The sequence below is a fragment of the Anomalospiza imberbis genome, chromosome 4 (genome assembly GCF_031753505.1).
Source record: "Anomalospiza imberbis isolate Cuckoo-Finch-1a 21T00152 chromosome 4, ASM3175350v1, whole genome shotgun sequence".
In the NCBI taxonomy this organism is placed as follows: domain Eukaryota; kingdom Metazoa; phylum Chordata; class Aves; order Passeriformes; family Viduidae; genus Anomalospiza; species Anomalospiza imberbis.
The window spans coordinates 66,478,112-66,494,767 of NC_089684.1; the positions used below are offsets into that span (position 1 = coordinate 66,478,112).

The following is a 16,656-nucleotide window of genomic DNA, read 5'->3' on the forward strand; positions in this document are numbered from 1 at the left end:
ATAAGGCGTTGAGCTATCCACAAGGGCATTACTGTGAGTAGATAGCTGTTAGTGACTTGCAGATACTTGCAGAGATTGGAAGGCTACCTTGATTCCAGAAAATTGCCCCAACCTTGGACATCCTTAAAACATCTGTTTATGGCTGATCCTAAAAGGTGTGAGTCTTTGTAGAGAGGAATTGGCAGTGTGTTGGGATGATAGCAAAACAAGGATGAATCCTGATTGATCGTGGGGCTTACGAACATTAGCTAAATGTGGTCGTTTGTGCAATTAATGCAATGATGCTGAGAACAGCAATATCTAGTACTTTATTGTAATTGTCTGAACAGAATTTTGAACTAAGAAGGAATAATTTTGCTACAATGAAAGTTATTTATGTTAAAGATACATAATGATATTAGGTTTTCAAAAACTAGAGCCACAAACCCATTAAACTGAGAAAGCTTTGAGCTATTTTATATGTCTTGTATTTGCACTTTACTTATAATAAATATAAATTGTGAATATTCCCTTTAAAATGTCAGAAAGAAAAATAATTACCTAGAAATCACTATTTTTTTTTAATTAGGATTTCTGTTTATTTTTTGTGCTACAAATTTTAAAATATTAATGAAGTTACTTCCCCCAACCCCTTCCATACCACTTGGTAGTGTTGTCAGGTTGAAGAAAGAAAAAAGTCACAGAAACATATAACTTATTTAAGTCAGCACATTCTTTCATCTGGATAGCAGTTGCATGGTTGGAACAGGCTGTAGCCTCCCAGCTTCTCTTTGCTGCAGGAAACTTTGTAATAGCACTTAAATAAATAAAGAGACTGGGTAGGAGATTATTGCTTTCATTGTGCTATTGTATATGTGTATTATAGAGTCACCCCGTAGACTGACACAATTAGTTGAATGCAGGACAAGACAAATGTTGTATATGACAGTGGGGTAGTATTGAAAGATGACCCCATATCTGGAGAGCTGAGAGTTATGGATCTATTGATGGCTGTTACCAGTGTTTTGAAGCGTGGCTGTTAAATTTTGCCTGCTGGCTTCTGGCTGCTGGCCTGCCGGCCCGCCTGCCTGGGCAACCACGGGGCTGAATGAAGCTGCAGGCAGCTTCGGCACTTTGTTCTTCTGTCACAAAAACTGACCAGTGACAGGAGGAGCCTCTGCCAGGCCCAATGGGGATGCAGCACCATGGATCTTTATTGTTCGTTTCACTCCCTGTGCTGCTGTTTTGGAGCAATCTAAAGGGCTAAGATGCTTTCAAATCCTTGTATATGGCAGCTTTGGATGAGAAAAGAGACTCTGTCCACAAAGAATATATCTTAAACAAAATGGGATTTCTAATAAAATGTAAGGCATTTCCTCCACAAAGAAAATAAGACCATAATAAAATACTTAATGGTGACAGTTTTGGCATTTCTGACTGCCAGCCATTTTCTTTTTAGATGCACACATGTGCAATCAAAACATGTACGCTATTGATAGCTAACTCAAAGTATCCAGCCTGGAAGATGCCAGCGGAAATTTTTGTCTGCTTTTGAATATAGCTGTAAGTATTTTGTATTCTTCAATCTCTGATGACCATTTTACCTGAAAACAGGAAAGCCAATATATTTCCCTATTAAAAACCAAAACCCCCCAAAGTTTAAGCATTTGAAGTAAATGTTGCATGCATTTATCAGGAGAATTATTCAGGAGACCTCAGATATTTTTTGTCTAAGTTCCTGAGTAAATAAGAGTTCTGCAATCCTACTCTCTGGGTTGTATGTTACTACATGCGTTTGCCCAAGCAAGTGCCCTAACATGGGAGCCCAGAAAACAGCCTGAAATCAAATGACAGCAAGACAGCAGACAATATGTTTCTTGCAATCCCATATGGGAAAAGGTTCAATTTTTTTCTGCTAAAGAAAAGTATAATTTTGAGTTCAGACTGTGTGAAGCAGGGAATCCACCCAAACAAGACCTTTCAAATACATTCATCAGAACAACAAATCTAGCTGCAAGCCCATAAGAGATGGTCACATTTTAAAAAGCTCATGAGCATAAGCATCTACTAAGAAAAGAGGATTGTCTCTTGTTTCATATAGAAAAGCTAGGCACATGGTTGGCTCTCTCGGGGAAGCCATTTTTACCTAAGTCCTGAAATGCTGGTTATTAAACATGTGTCTCACAGGATTTATCTGTGTAAGCCTCTGGCCTGTTGAATTGTGATGAAGAAAATTCTGTTTGGAGGAAACTAGAAGCTTTTGTCTTACTTTTCTAAACTAACACCTGTTTACAGTACTGGTAAAACAGGCAAGTACAGTCTAAATGCAATTTATCACTTGACCCTGCACTTTATCAGAGGAGTATTCTGGCTGTGCACATACACGAATAACTCTGTCATATAAAGCAGTCTCTGTTGACATAAGCTGAAAAAGACGTCATATCACTGTGGAGTTTTCTTATTACTGATGAGGTAGGAAACATGTTTTGAATGAGAAGACCACAGGAGCCTACACTTCCTAGTTTGTATCAAATCCCTGTGGAAGGAGGAAACTTATGAAGAATTCCCATCAAATTACTGAATCGGGGAAAAGACAGACTTTTGAACCAATGGGAACTGTCAGCCTCCAGGCCTTTGCATTATCCAATGCCTCTGCTGTGGTCCCATGGATGTTGTACTGGCAGAAACCCCCCTGGCTGGTCACTGCCACCAACTTTCTGGGCTTTCACAACCTCTTTCTCTCCCACTTTGCATATTTGGGAGAGAAAAAAAGTGCTCAGGACAAAGACACCACATGTGAGGTAATGAATTTACCCAAATAATGGATTCCATGAAGGACTGGGAGTTAAAGCTGATAGGAGAGTAACTCCATTACTATTAAACTGACCCATTCTCTAGTGCTAGAGTGCTCGTGCAGCAATTTTTGTAGTGACACCAGGAAAGGAGAGGTGTCACAGAGCAGGGTGGGACACTTGGGTAGTCCTTCTGCAAGGAGCCAGATGTTGGTATTCCTTGCCAGGAGGGAAGAGACAGTTTAGTATTACACTAAACTAGATAGAGGGGAGAGAGGGATTGGCTGGTGGCAGGGAATCAGAGCAGCAATCATCAGACTTGGATTCTGATCTTCATTTCATTCTACAGAGTCCTGGTTTCTGAATCAAACCATACACTGTTTGTCATTTCATGGCACTTTTTTTGCCTTCAGAAAAAAGTAGATAAATATTTCTCACCCTGACACTGTTGCCAAACTGTGAAACTTGGCATGCATTGTGATCTCAAGGAAGTCACCAAATAACAGCTTTTTTTTCATGCCCTGATCATTCATTAATACTTGTAAAATGATCTGAGATCCGTAGATGTAGAGTAGGATAGAATATACTATTATGTTCTTGTTAATAATAAAATCAAGGTAATTTAGAGATAAAAGGAAATTGATAGATGTAATAGAGTTTGCATCTAGGAAGAAACAACCAGCAGTTTCTCTTTTCATTGTTCCAAATGTCTTTGTTTGGTTTTCAGAGACAAAGTGAACTGTACTAATAATTTCATTTAACTCACTGATTTCTTTTGTCCTTTTTTTTTTCCCAAAGCACTATTGCTTTTGCAAGACAATAATAATCATGACTCACCCTTCATACACATTTCTTAATAAAGTTGTTCTCTTATTTGTCCTTAACTTCCCAGCAGTGAGGAAAGGAAAAAAAAACTTAGTGGAGCTTTCTATCCAAATGTTTTGTTTGGTTTTGTTCTTTACCTTTGGTGCTGACTACTGGTGTGAGCACTCCCAACCCAAGGCAACTGATGAGAAGGATTCAGTTCACATCTGTAAGGGTTCCTACTTTGTCTCTCTTAAATCTGCTCATTCTGCAGATACAAATAGCTCCTCAGAAATCAGCAGGATTTCATAAAGTGAATAAGATTTTTGCTTTGCTGACTACAGTAAGAGTTTTATCTGATTCGGGATTGAGGTGTTGGTCCCAAAGGTGAATGATCAAAGCCAAAGTGGTAAGAGATGAAGTGAAAAAATGAATAGTGATCCTTTTCCCCTTACAACCTGTTCTTGTTGCTGTATTGAATTCTGCCTCTGTACAAATAATTCAAACCATCTTTTTCATGATATATTTTCAACCACTATTAAAGGGGAAAATACTGTTTCTAGAATTTTGCTATTATTGAGAAATACAAGATAGTGTAGAGGATCTTTTTATTCATCACAGGAACTCTAACTGCAGGGTTTCAAAATATTCTTGTCCTTGCAATCAAACCACATTTGCTTGTTAAGGTGAAAGGCACAGACAAGGTTTAGAAGATTACTCCTTAAGAGGATACATTTTTACATAGGATTTTTTCCACCACTAATTTCCACAATACTTGGGCATACAGAATGTGTGTTATTGTATACATATACTCAAAGTACTGTTTTGCACATTTTAATCCGTGAATTGATTACTTTTGTGGGACCACAATGAGTCTCTTCCATGTAGACAACTATGATCAATAGGATATGTTTGCATATCAGTCTTTATAAAACCAGAGCTTTTCCATCTAGTATTTACATGGCACTAGTTTTAGTTTACCTCAAAGGAGTCATCAAAAAAAAAAAAAATTAAACCTGAGGCGGGTTTATACACAAACCTAAGCATCCCACCATAACAGAGCACTTGTCATGCTCTCCTTGCTTGTCAGGATTCAGGGCCCAGTTTTTTGCTCTGCCTGCCAGAATGGCTGAATGGCTTTCCACCACAACCACCACCATCCTACTAGGGCCACAGTGGATGACCGCCACAATGTTCACCTTCTCTGGGAGCAGGGCTTGCCTTGTATTTCTCCCTGCCAAAAAAAAAGAGTAGCCAGCTCAGCTGAGAAGCCTTGAGGACCTCAAAACTCCATGGAATATGACATCAAATCTGTATGCCCTCTTCCACCCTTCCATTTGGGACTTGGAAGACAACAGACATTTTAGCATCCTTTATTTAATCTACTTTTAATTACTATTGCAGCATCTACAGCTGCTGGCTCACTTTTCTCCTACTCACATATGTGTGTGTTGGGGGTGTAAGGGGCACATTGCAGGTGTTACATGTGTGCCATCACACCAGAGAGGGATTTTGTTGCAACAGGCACCATCTCCATCACCAAAGCCCTGGTCTGGGACACATTGAGATTACTCTGTTTTAAAGGGCAGACCCCTATCCCCTGACACGTGGGTCCATAACCTTCAACCTGTGGGCCGAGCCAGGCCACGTCCCGGGCTGCTCTGGCTGGCAACTGCGTGGGCTGGGGCTAGCATGGCTCTGCGGGGCTGTGAGGGTGCATGCATGCCTCTGTGTGTGTGTGCTCCAGGAACGCTCCTTTCATGCGGTTGTGGGTGCCAGGAACACCCCTTTTGCCCATGCGTGTTTATGGGGAGTGTGTGCGTGTGGAATTCCCCTTTCACGTGTACTGTGCGTGTGTAATGCCCCTTTCGCGTGTGGGGTGTGTGTGTGAGTGTGTCGGGAATGCCCCTTTCACCCGCCTCACCTCCCCGGCAGCGCACTCCTGCCTCAGGCGGCTGGTGGCTCAGTGCATTGGCTGATTAGGTAACAACAGAGCACCTTCCCTCCCTGTTTCCTCTCAATGCGCTTGGGCCACGGCTTTTGAAGGAGCCCGGCCCTGCCACTATCCAGCCATTATAACGGGATGTATGGGGCTTTATCCGGAAAAAGCTCAGCCTTGCCCCAGGCTTCATCAATCATTTAGACCGGTTCAAATCCCCTTCATCGTGTTCCGCCTCATTAAACCTATCGAGGGGGACTGAAGAGAGTTTGTATAGGTCCAGAATGCCTGTACACTCCTCTCTATCTCAGATAGCGCGGACGAAAAAAAAAAAAAAAAAGAAAAAAAAAACACCAACAAAACAAAACTCGAAGAAAAAAGCAAAAAGGCAAAGACTCGGTCAAAAGGAGTATCTCTACCCGCTCCGTTGCTTTCGCACGTGAGCCGGGCCGCGCGTCCCCTCCTGACGGAGGTTCACAGTCCGCTTGGGCTGATGGCCCCGGGGGACACCCAGCAGCCCCCGGAGGCCATTACACTGCCCCAGGTGTAAAGGCCGGGGCGATGCGGTCTGCCCTGGCCCCTCTGCTCGTCTGCAGTCACGGGAGGAGAACAGCCCCGTGCACATCCCTGCAGGCAGGGAGAGAATGGGCCGGCTGCCGCTGGGTCCCGTGCCAGCCTTTTCAAATTAAACGAATTATTTTGTCCCCTGCGAGAGAAAGAGAAATGAGCTCCAGCAAAACTGTGCTGATTGTTATTTATCCCTATATTTTTATTCTGGCGACGTCAATAGCCAAACTTGTCGGTGCCTTGCCCCTCTTGTTCCAGCTCCCCGGGTGGTGATGCGCCGCCGGCCGAGATGTACCGCTTCGTCGGGGCTGCGCTTCAGTCCGCGCCCGGTGCCGCGCTCGGGAACCAGGCTGCGAATTGCTGACATCTGCATTTAAAACAAAGAGGGACATCTGCATTATCGCCCATCCCTTCTGATACTAATAGTCATAAAACCCGGAGTGATTACCGAAAAGGGACGTGTCATATTGCCAAGAGTCTGGGTGGGATTGGGTCTAAAAAAAAAGGAAGAGAAAAAAGAAAAAACTAACCGAACAAAATAATAATAATAATAATAAATATATATATATATAAACCCAACGCACCGAATTCAAGTCTGTATTTTAACTTTTTTAATAACGATTTTTCCTGTGCTGTAAGCTTACACCGAATCCTGGAGGAATTGCTAAATCAGATTAAGGTTATATTTTGCAACAGACTGGATGGAGCAATAAAGGAGAAAGCGCGGAAATGGGACTTCACCCATCAATTAGATCTCTATTAGCAGCCAATGCAGGCTTCACCACAGGAAATGTCACGTCCCGGCAGAAGCAGAGCTTTTCACTTTCCCCTGAAATTAAACAATTCTTCATGCTCGCAGACCCCGGGCGAGCCGAGCCTTTGTTCCCCGGGTGCAGAGGGTGCGCGTCCCGCCAGCACCTGCTCGCTGCCTGCGCCGGGAGCCGCGGCCGGGCCACCGCCTGCACAGGTTGCCCCAACACCTGCGCTGCTCGCCCTCCTGCCCAGCACCCAGGAAACCGCCGCCTTAAAAGGCTCTATTAATATTAAAGGGGTTATTCCAGTCATAAACGGACCATTATCAACACAATAGGCAGTATTTTGAATAGCAGGTCGCTCATCTGCCTTCATAGATCATAACTGCCAAAACCGTCCCCCTCTCCCCCCGTGGCTCCTCATCCCCGGCTTCTTGGGGTTTATGGAGCCAAAGACTCTTTCGCATCAGTCTCAACAGTGGCACGGTCGCAGGGTGTGAGGCCGTGTTAAGCCAAGGCAGACAGTGGGCCTCTCTCCGGGGTGGAGAAAGAGGCTTCTTTACACCGTGTGAAGCTGAGTGCCGCGGGGAGCTCGACTCTGCCTGGCAGGGCGTGCCTGGTACTTCTCCCCCCTCTTCCCCCTCCGGCGCTGCAACCAGACGAGCCACTGGCTCCGGGGAGCATACTGCGAGGAGGGAGGCAGGGAAAGGCACGACGTCCTTCCCGCACAAGTCCCCCCACCACTCCTTCCCCCCTTCCCGCTCAGGGAAAAGAAAGAAGAAAAGAGGGGGAAAAAAGCGTTGAATTTGCCCATAAGCAAGAAAGGTGCAACAGGAAAGGAACGGCCAAGAAGGGGGAAGTCACAGGGGGGATAAAGGGAGCTCTGTTGCCCCAGTCCTTGTTGTTTTTGCTGCTGCTCCATTCAGGCACCGAATTCAAATGGATATTTTACAGCTCAGTCCAGCTGAACAGGGGCTCAATGCCTGAAAGCTGCCGAGCTGCCTCCACGGACATGCTCTGGGCCCGATATTATAATTTTCATAATGCGCTTTTATGTAGCTTCAGCCTCCTCCGGTGAGGAGCCCGCAGAGCGGCTGAAAGGGGCTTTGAGAGACTGGGGAGCGGGGCTGCAGCGAGTTGCGAGCCCCCCGCAGGCGTGAGTGGCACCGCCTGCCCCGGCCGAGGGCTCCTGCCTCCAGCCCCCAGTCCCCGGCCCGCGGCTCCGCCGCCATCCCCGCCCGGCCGGGCCCAGCGCCGCGCAGCGCGGTGCAACGCGGCGCGGTGCGGTCAGGGCTGCTCCGGCTCTGGAGCGGTGCGCACCATCCGTCCCCGCCAACCAGCACAGGGGCACCGGGACAAAGCTCTGTTTCATCCCGGCTCCCCGTCGGTCGCTAGCGACATCCTGCTCCGGCTGAATGTCTGCTGAGCCCCACCAGGGAAAAAGGCAAGGAAAGAGGGATTCTCCCCCTCAGATAGGCAGGAGGGAGGGCAGCTAAACAGTAGAGAAACAGGGGAGTTATTTCCACCGCTACACGCCAGGTCGACAGAAAAATATGCAGCTATGTATTTATCATCCTGGGTAAGTCATCCGCTGCTAAGAGGGTCCCCGGCTGAATCGTTAACCGGCTGGAGCCAGTGCCTGGGAAGGAGATTCGAAAGATTATTTATTTCCCTTGGGGGCCAAACGAGGCAGCTCCGCCAATGCCCGCCCGCCCCCGCCCCGCTCAGCAGGTGCGTGAGCCGCGCTCGTCGTGTGAAAACATCCGAGGTCTCCCCTCGGAGAAGTTCTGCCATCCCCTTCCCTTCCGGCTCGGGAGGCACCCAGTGGCAGCAGCCGAAGAGATAGTTACTGACAGAGGCAAGAGCCAAAGTAGATATTTCTAGGGCCCGTTTTAGCTTCAAGAGCGTCCTCAAAATTTTTTTTTTTTTTTTTTTTTTTTTTTTTGATAGACTGAAGAAAGGGAAATTTTAAAGAACGAAGAAAAAAATATAAAATCAGGAAAGAATAACCAAACCATCACACCAAAACCATGAGAAAGCAGAGTCCGCGGAGAGGGAGGCCCGCTGAGCCGGGGACGCCTCAGGCCCCGGCCCAGCCTCTGCGCACCCGCGGCCGGGAGCGGGCCGGACAGCGGCGCCTCGGTGCCTTGGAACTTCGCTCAGGGGTACAGCAAATCCGATTATCTGTTTGTAGCGTGCCTTTTGACGTTTCGCTGGGAGTGAAAGGCTTCCTAAGGAGCAAATTACTTGTTTAATCTCGCTACTTATAACTGCAACTTGAATGTGAGCAGCTTGCCCCCAAAATCTTGTGTAGCTACTGCCGCGTGTCACTTGCTAAGCCCCTGCTGCGGAGTTATAAACACATGGAGTCATTTTTAAAGCAGGCCAAGTCTGGAAACGTGATCTTTCTGCTTCATGTGTCCCAAAAACTTCCGCAGGCACTTTGCACGTGCGGGAGGCTGCCTGGGGGCCCCGCGGCCGTGCCCGCACAGCTCCCAGCCCAGCCCTGGCCTCGCACACGGCCTGGCCCAGCCCCGGTGCTCCCGCGGCAGATGAGGCTCCAGCTCTCTCCGCCGGCCCTGGAGAAGAGCTGGAAGAATGGCAGAGAAACAAATATGTCTTTGCCTGAGTAAAGGGAAAAAAAAAAAACAACAAAACACCAACAAAAAAAAAAAGATTTGTTTTATCTCGTTCAGGTGGAATTTCACCCTAGATACGCCTCAGGGGGAGGAATTCCTGCAACCCCGAAATCTGCATGGCGTGAGCGGCTGTGTTTCTCACCCACGGACCGTGGGAAGACACCAGCAGCCATGAGCTGCTTTAACCCATTCCTGCCTCCTTTCCACGTGCTCCTTCGCAGAGGCGGAAATGCTTTTGGGCAACTGGACCACCTCCTCCCCCACGACTGTTTTCCCCCCAGGGGACAGAGAGAGGCCGTGGACTCCGTCTGCGCTCTGCAGAAGGGTCCGGATGCTTCGTGAAGGCGGCTGTGCCCGTCGCAACGTGGATGCTGCCGTTTCTGGATCGTTTTGGTTGCGAACCTACTGTGCTCATGTTACAAATGCAATTAATAGTAAAAGCAGCCTTTATCTGAAGAGCAGGAGGCAGCTGCGCACCGCAGGTCATTATCCATTAGCGGGTAGTGTTCAGCACTTAGCAGGGCTGTCGTGTTCAAGGCAAGGGGAGGAAAAGCAGAAGCCTTATCTCCGGTCCTAGTCCTTCCATCGCTTTCCTCTGCCCGGGAGGGAGGCCAGCTAGCGGCAGGCTGTCCCGCGGACAGGGCAGACTGGGCCCCGGCAGAGCCTGGGGGCCTTGTGGGCTTCCCCTCCGGGGCGAATCTCCCTGATTCAGTGGAGGAGTTCAAGTCTTCGAAATATGTACCCTTCTCTCCTGCCCTCTTCCCAGAAGAGTCTTCCAGTTTGCCTCGTAGCAATCGGGAGGGGTCGGCAAGTGCCGAGCCACCCCTGGTCCCAGCCGTGGCAAAGCGGCTTCGTGCCTCAGTTTCCCTATCCTGCAGACCGAGGTCAATGCTCCCACCTGAAACACGTCCAGACCGATGCCCTGTGCTGCTGATGTGAGAGGTGTTTCCACACCTCCGCGGGCCTCCCACACGACATGAGGTGCCCGTTCCAACCCCGCTCGGATGCGTGTAGCATCTAAGGGGCTGGACTTCACCCCACAAGACATTCCTCTCGGGACAGTTCGAGAGTGGACAGAAACCCAGGAGGCAAAAACCCTTCCCTCGGCCGCACAGCAAGGCTCTACCTGCTGTGGTAGTTTGGCAGAACCCAGTGAGGTCTCCCCCGAGACTTTTAGGGCTTCTCACCCGTTAAATGGAAGTTCAAGAACACACTGCAGACATCCAACAGGTCTGGCTAAAACCTCACTCGGGTCACTCGCTCATGGCAGCACAGAGTGAAATACTTCCTCTGCAGCACAGTGAACTGCAGTGAACCATCTACCATCTGCTTAAACCTCAGGATAAGATGAAATATCTTATTGATTTAGTCTCTAAAAGAAATAGAGGAAGGAAGTGAGAGGAAAAAAAAAAAAAAAAGCCAACCCCAAACCACTCTGTTCTGTATTCTGGAAAAAGAAGGGGAAAAAAGCACCTCTTCGTAGCTCAGTAGGGAAAAAGGTCAAGCTACTATTGACAAGTATGTAAAGACATCTTCTAACCATGGGAAAACATGTATAAATTGTTTCGACTCACTGCATTCAAAACCAATGGAAGTGAATTACAAAACTGCACTTCTTGCATTGTTGGACTGAAAGGATATCTATTTATCATCTTATAAGACAGCTCGAACGATCTTTATCTGCTTTGCCCACTTTCTGACCCAAATTCAGGGTTTTTATGGAAAATTGCAGTCAGTTTGATTGATGAAATCCAAAGATGTCTAAAATGGCACCAAAGATCTCCAACTGTGCAGACTCCAACCGAGGGCTTCAATGTTGGCATTGTTCCTACGAAAAAAGTTGAGAAAACGAGCAAAAGTTAGGGAATTTCTGTTTAAAAACTTCAAATTTCAATGAGGATCCCGAACCTATTATCCCTATTCACGGGGTGATCTGTGTGAACATAAAAGTATTTCCCACACATTGCAAAACAACAACAACAAAAAACCCCTTATTTTTAAGCCACTCCATAAACCTTCTTTGTAAAACGCTGAATAACCTTGTGCAGAAAATAAACTCAGCCATTCCCATTTAGAAATCATGTAAGTTTAAATCCTATAAACAGGAAGCTCACGAGAAACGTTTAAAGAGAGAGGAGAAAAAAAATATTTCATCTATGCATCCGAAATTAAAGAGAGCCTTAATTTAAAATTCGGAAACATGCCCGATGATTTTTAAATCTGTTGTGTGACTTCAGAGGGTTTAACTCAGGGTTTAGAGGGAGCAGTTCTGCAGGAGATGCTCTTTCCCAGCCTTCCTCGTAGAAGGTGGGTAAACTGCTGCCTGACAGGATTTAACTGGCGACACATGGAGCTGCGAGCTGGGGCCCTCGCAGGTGGGTGAGCGCTCGCTGCCCCCTGGACCAAGCCAGATCCACTCGGGACACGGCTGTGGCGCAGAGCCCCGGCACTGCTCGGCCGCGGATCTGTTTGTTAGCGGCTCCCCGTCTCGTTTAGGGCTACGCATTATTGTGGAATACTGTCACCTGCCTAATTGTGCTAAATGGCCACCTCCTATTATTAATAATAGCTGGAACGTGGCTCCTAGACACGTTACCAAGACTGGGAAGCTGATGAATGAAACCCCTACTAGGGAAAATCTTGGTAGCTGTCTTCTGTCGCATTACCCAAGGGGGCCGACTATAAATCTTCCTTCATTTTAACCACGTTTACCCTCATACTCCTCCAGGCTAGGGATGCTGTGTTAAGATTGCACTGATGTGCCAATGCTTTGGACCAGCTGCTCCTAAATACAGACAAGTCCTTGTCAATTAAGCCATTGAGGAGCAGGGCCTGGGAGCTCTGGGGCATTTTAGCAGGCAGCAGTGTGCAGCCCCAACAATTAGCATCCATTTTGAAGGGACCTCCAGGGCACAAATGCACAGGCAGGGAAGAATCAAAACACCAGGCAACTTCAATTCTGAAAACCGGTCACATAATGATACTGAACAGACCGGCCTAGGAGAAGTAAGACAATCTTTCTTGGGAAGGACGTTTAGCCGCTCCCCCAGCCAAGCCGTAGGGCCGAGGCACGCCGCGAACCGCGGAGTCAGAGGAGATAAATGAACACATTCATTTGCCTGTGTGAGCCGAAGTTTCCTTTGGCGGTTCTTCTTTGTAATTCGGTGTCACCTCAAGCAGCTGGTGGCATCCAATGCTCCCATGATCCTGGCCTTTGGCCCAGGCGGAGCTGGACAAGGCAGCCCGCTCCAAGGAGAAGAGCTGCGATGTCTCAGGTCAGAGAGGCCAAGCTACCAGTGGGACAGGCAGAGCACTAGGAGTTCAGCTAAACAAAACCCCGAGGGGAGTAGGGAGCCTGGGGGATCATTAGCGAAGGTGTTTGCTTAAGTCATTAGGAAGCCGGTAGCTAGGGGGAAAAAAGGCTTGTTCCACAAGGCACCTCCCCAGAATGGCAGGGCTGGAAATGCAGAAGATATCACAGCACAAGACTATGTGACCCTACCAAGTTCAACAACAGAGCAAACAGCACATGCCATTGGGGACAGCAGTCAACCGGGAGGTAACAAAGAGGGGAGGGCACTGGCAAAAATGTTCATGTATTAAATATGGAAAAGTATGGGGACAGGGGCAAGGGTCAATGAAAGTCAACAAGAGAGCAGGCGTAATGTTAGAAAGAATTTAATATCAAAAATACATAAATCTGCATGGGAGGCAGCCCCAGAATAGGCAGAAAGGAAGGCAGGCTTGGAGTCAACATTCACTTGGTAATAGAGCCAGAATGGATAGCGCCAGGTTGTTAACATTTAACACAAAAGTTAGCGTGGAATAAAGGACGCAGGGCCGGCTCCTTTAATTGTGGCCCCACGGGGAGATTTCCATATGTCACACTAAATGGATAACACCAGCCTCACTCTGCAAGGCTTCTGCCGCAAAGTCCCTCTCTCTCCCTTTACTTTCGTTCCTTTTTATTTCTTTTTCCTCCGTCCATCTCCGCACGCCCCGCAGAGCTTCCAACAGGGGCCGAGACAAAAGTCTGGCTCTGAGTCGATGCGGGGAAGGATGGGAGAGAGGAAAGGAGCGGAGGTTTTCGGGCAGCCCATGCCCTCCCGGGTCTTCCCTGTCGACCCTCACCGGGAGTCACGGCTCGCCAATAGCTGTCGCGACATGAAATTTAACTCCTGCGTGTTTTGTTAGGAAAGCATCCTCAAGTTAAAGTAGGGTCCGAGGAAACAGCACCACGGTCCCGGTTCAGGAGGGCTCGGTTCAGCACTGCGCGGAGAACCGGCCGGGCCCCGCTGCCGCCCCCGCGCGGGGAACGGACCCGTCCAGCTCGGGGGAGGGCACGGACCACGGGACGGAATGAGCGGGTTTTCACGGACCAAACAGAAAAGGGAAAAAAAAAAAAAAAAAAAAAAAGGCAAAAAAACCCCGCGCCCCTGATCAATACGGCAGTGTTTCCGCGCTAGTTCAGGAGGTCAGGCGGGCGTAGACACAGCATGGAGAGTTATTTATGTCAAGTCGGGTTATTGTAAACGAAATCCAGCAAATTGCACATAAGCTCCTCGGGGCCGCCAGTGGGCTCGTGGGCAGAGGTCAGTGTCAGTCAGTCTGTCCATCCCTCTGGAGACAGTAATTGTCCGGGGGCTGACACCGCGTCGGGGGCGATAGGCGGCTCCATCCATCTCCATCCAGTTATCCCGGCGCCGAGGCCGGGGCTGCCCGCTGGTCCGCGGGTGCGTGGCACCAAGCCACGGCCGGCCCCGCTCCCGGAAATGCCACGGGGGGAATGCCACGGCTCCCACGGGCCGTGCCGTGCAGTTCCCGCGCGGCCTCCCGCCATCCCCGCGCATCCCGCACCGGGTACCGCGCCTCACCGGCCATCCAGCATCCAGCTGCATCACTACCCTATACTCCCTTTATTAATAGGGAAATTCTTCCTTTCTGACAATTTAATAGTCTAAAGTAATCTTCTGCGTGACATTGCCCATCCGTCTTCTCAAAAGAGAAAACAAAGGGGATGTTTTTTTCTTTGGGCCTCTCCAGATCCTTTTCTATTTTGAGAGGGGCTCCCCACAATGGGGTCTTTATGAACCATAATGGTTATGTTTATGAAGCCAGCGATACCAGTGTATGAAGACAATTTTATGCCTAATTAGAAAATGATGTAAGCAAGGGGGAGACAAAGAGGGCTTGTCTGCCGTGGCTGGGTCTCCGGCCACCACTCCAGGGTGAATATATCGCCTCTTCTGTGCTTTGCGTCCACTATTTTTATAACATCTCGTCCATTAGCTCCTCAAACTGTTTATGATATTGTGGACAGTTAGTAAAACAGCTCAATTTAGCGGTGGATTAAAGCAATTTTGAAACTTGTTCCGAAGGGAATCGCACGGGAGGCAAAAAGCAGCCCTCCCTTCTCCTATCCAAGGGGACTTCACCTCTGGGAAGACTCCAATAACTGCAACCCCAGCTCCACTCGATTAAGGGATAATTTTTAATATATATGCAATAAATGTTCACTTTGTTAGATTGAATGACAGACAATAATATCGGCAAATCTTCATATCCATCCATTACCGGCAAACGAGCCACACAAAGAACATATTTGCTTTTGATTAATTTATTTGCAGACTCTGTTTGATAAAGCAATAACTATTTGGTTAAACTTGACATTCGGTCTTCGGGGGGTTATCAGACCAATTCCCTGTCGTTCGTGGGTGATAATAAAGCTGTTTAAACGGGATTAATTATTAATTGGTTGCAATTAATTTCCTCCCTTTTCCACGTCGACAGACAATGAGGATCACTCACTCCCAAACAAAAGACTGCCATAAGAGCATCCTCGCCCCGTTTGTATCTATCTGTATGTTTATTCGTCTGTCCCTTTCCGTCTATCGCGACTTCTGAACGCAGCTTCTCAGCTTTCCTCTATCCTGCAGCAGGGAGATCTCCCCCTCGGCGGGGTGAGAGACGTCGGGACCCCCGTGCGTGTCCGCGCTCCGCGACCCAGAGGCGCCAGTCCTGCGGCCACCGTGACGGCAGTCCCTCCTCGGCCGCGGAGAGAGCGCGGAGCAGCCCTGGCCCCTCAGAGGGGCTGGTCTGGGACGGAGCTGACCGAACAGGTATCCCAGGGGGCGGCCAGGGAGCAGGTCGCTGAAGGACAAGACTCCCCGATTCAGCCGCAGTGATGAATTGCCGTGGGGGAGAGGAACACAGCTTCTCTCCCCCCATCTCCGTGCCTCTGTTGCTGATGAATGGGCCCGGAGGATGGATAGTCCAGAGTGTGTTATATCTTCATCAAACTGTGTAACCCCTCCCTTTACTAATAATCTGTCACAACTTTACAGAACACACACTGAGACCAAAGGGAAGCCCCTGCCCTGTAGCCTGCCCCTTCCCTCCCCTGTCAGGAAGGGCTTTCTGCGGGCAAGGAGCACGGGGGGAGGGGTTTCTCCCTCCGCGGAAAGTTTTCCTCGGCCACTGCTTGGCCTTTTCCCCCTCGGCTGCCCCAGGAACCCGCTCCCGAAGAGCCGGGTCCCCTGCTCCGGGACTCCCCGGCCTCTGAGCCCGGTCTCTCCTTGCTAGCCGCGGGAGGCGGGGCGGGTTCTGCTCAAGACAGCCAGAGCAGGGCGAGCCGAAAGCACCCCAGCAAATTTCCAGCACGGCTTGTAGTAGCGGGAGACATGAGGCCAGGAGCGGGGAAAGCCCGGGCAAACCGAGTGAAAACAACTAAGACGATACCCAGCATCCTCCTCCAACAACCAATCTTTCTCCTTCCATTAGTATTTCTTTCGATCACAGTTAAATCTCCCTTTTCCGTCGCGTTTTTACATTTCGAGCAGGTGCATCTTCTGGCAACGATATCCACTCCTCTACTCTACACAATTAAAAACAATAATCACAACTAGTTGTTCAAAAGTAGGGAGAGCAGCGGGAGATGCCGTGGGTAACAGGCGGCACACACACACACCACACCCGTGCCCCTGCCCGCCGCTCGGAGCCCCGCGGCGCAACCTCCACCCGCAGCCCTGGAGCGCTGCCTGCCGCTCCCTCCGGCTCTTCACCTACAGAAAGGGTCGTTCCGGATTATTCTGCTGTTAGCAATAGTCACTGCTCTGTCCCGGAATAGTTAAAGGCGTAAAACTGAGGCAGTGAAAGACATTAGTCTAATGAGGTTTGTCGTGTAG

The 16,656-nt window shown here is 48.8% G+C and overlaps 1 long non-coding RNA gene across 1 annotated transcript in view; it reads right to left on the reverse strand.

Moving 5' to 3' along the window:
* Positions 1 to 6,130: 6,130 nt before the first annotated feature.
* Positions 6,131 to 16,656, reverse strand: part of LOC137473475 (uncharacterized) — a 12,890-nt gene continuing 2,364 nt past the window's right edge. The window contains exons 2-3 of the long non-coding RNA XR_010998832.1: positions 11,047 to 11,300; positions 6,131 to 6,448 (exon numbers count right to left, since the gene is read on the reverse strand). This is a non-coding gene — a long non-coding RNA (uncharacterized lncRNA). The remainder of the gene's footprint in view (positions 6,449 to 11,046; positions 11,301 to 16,656) is intronic.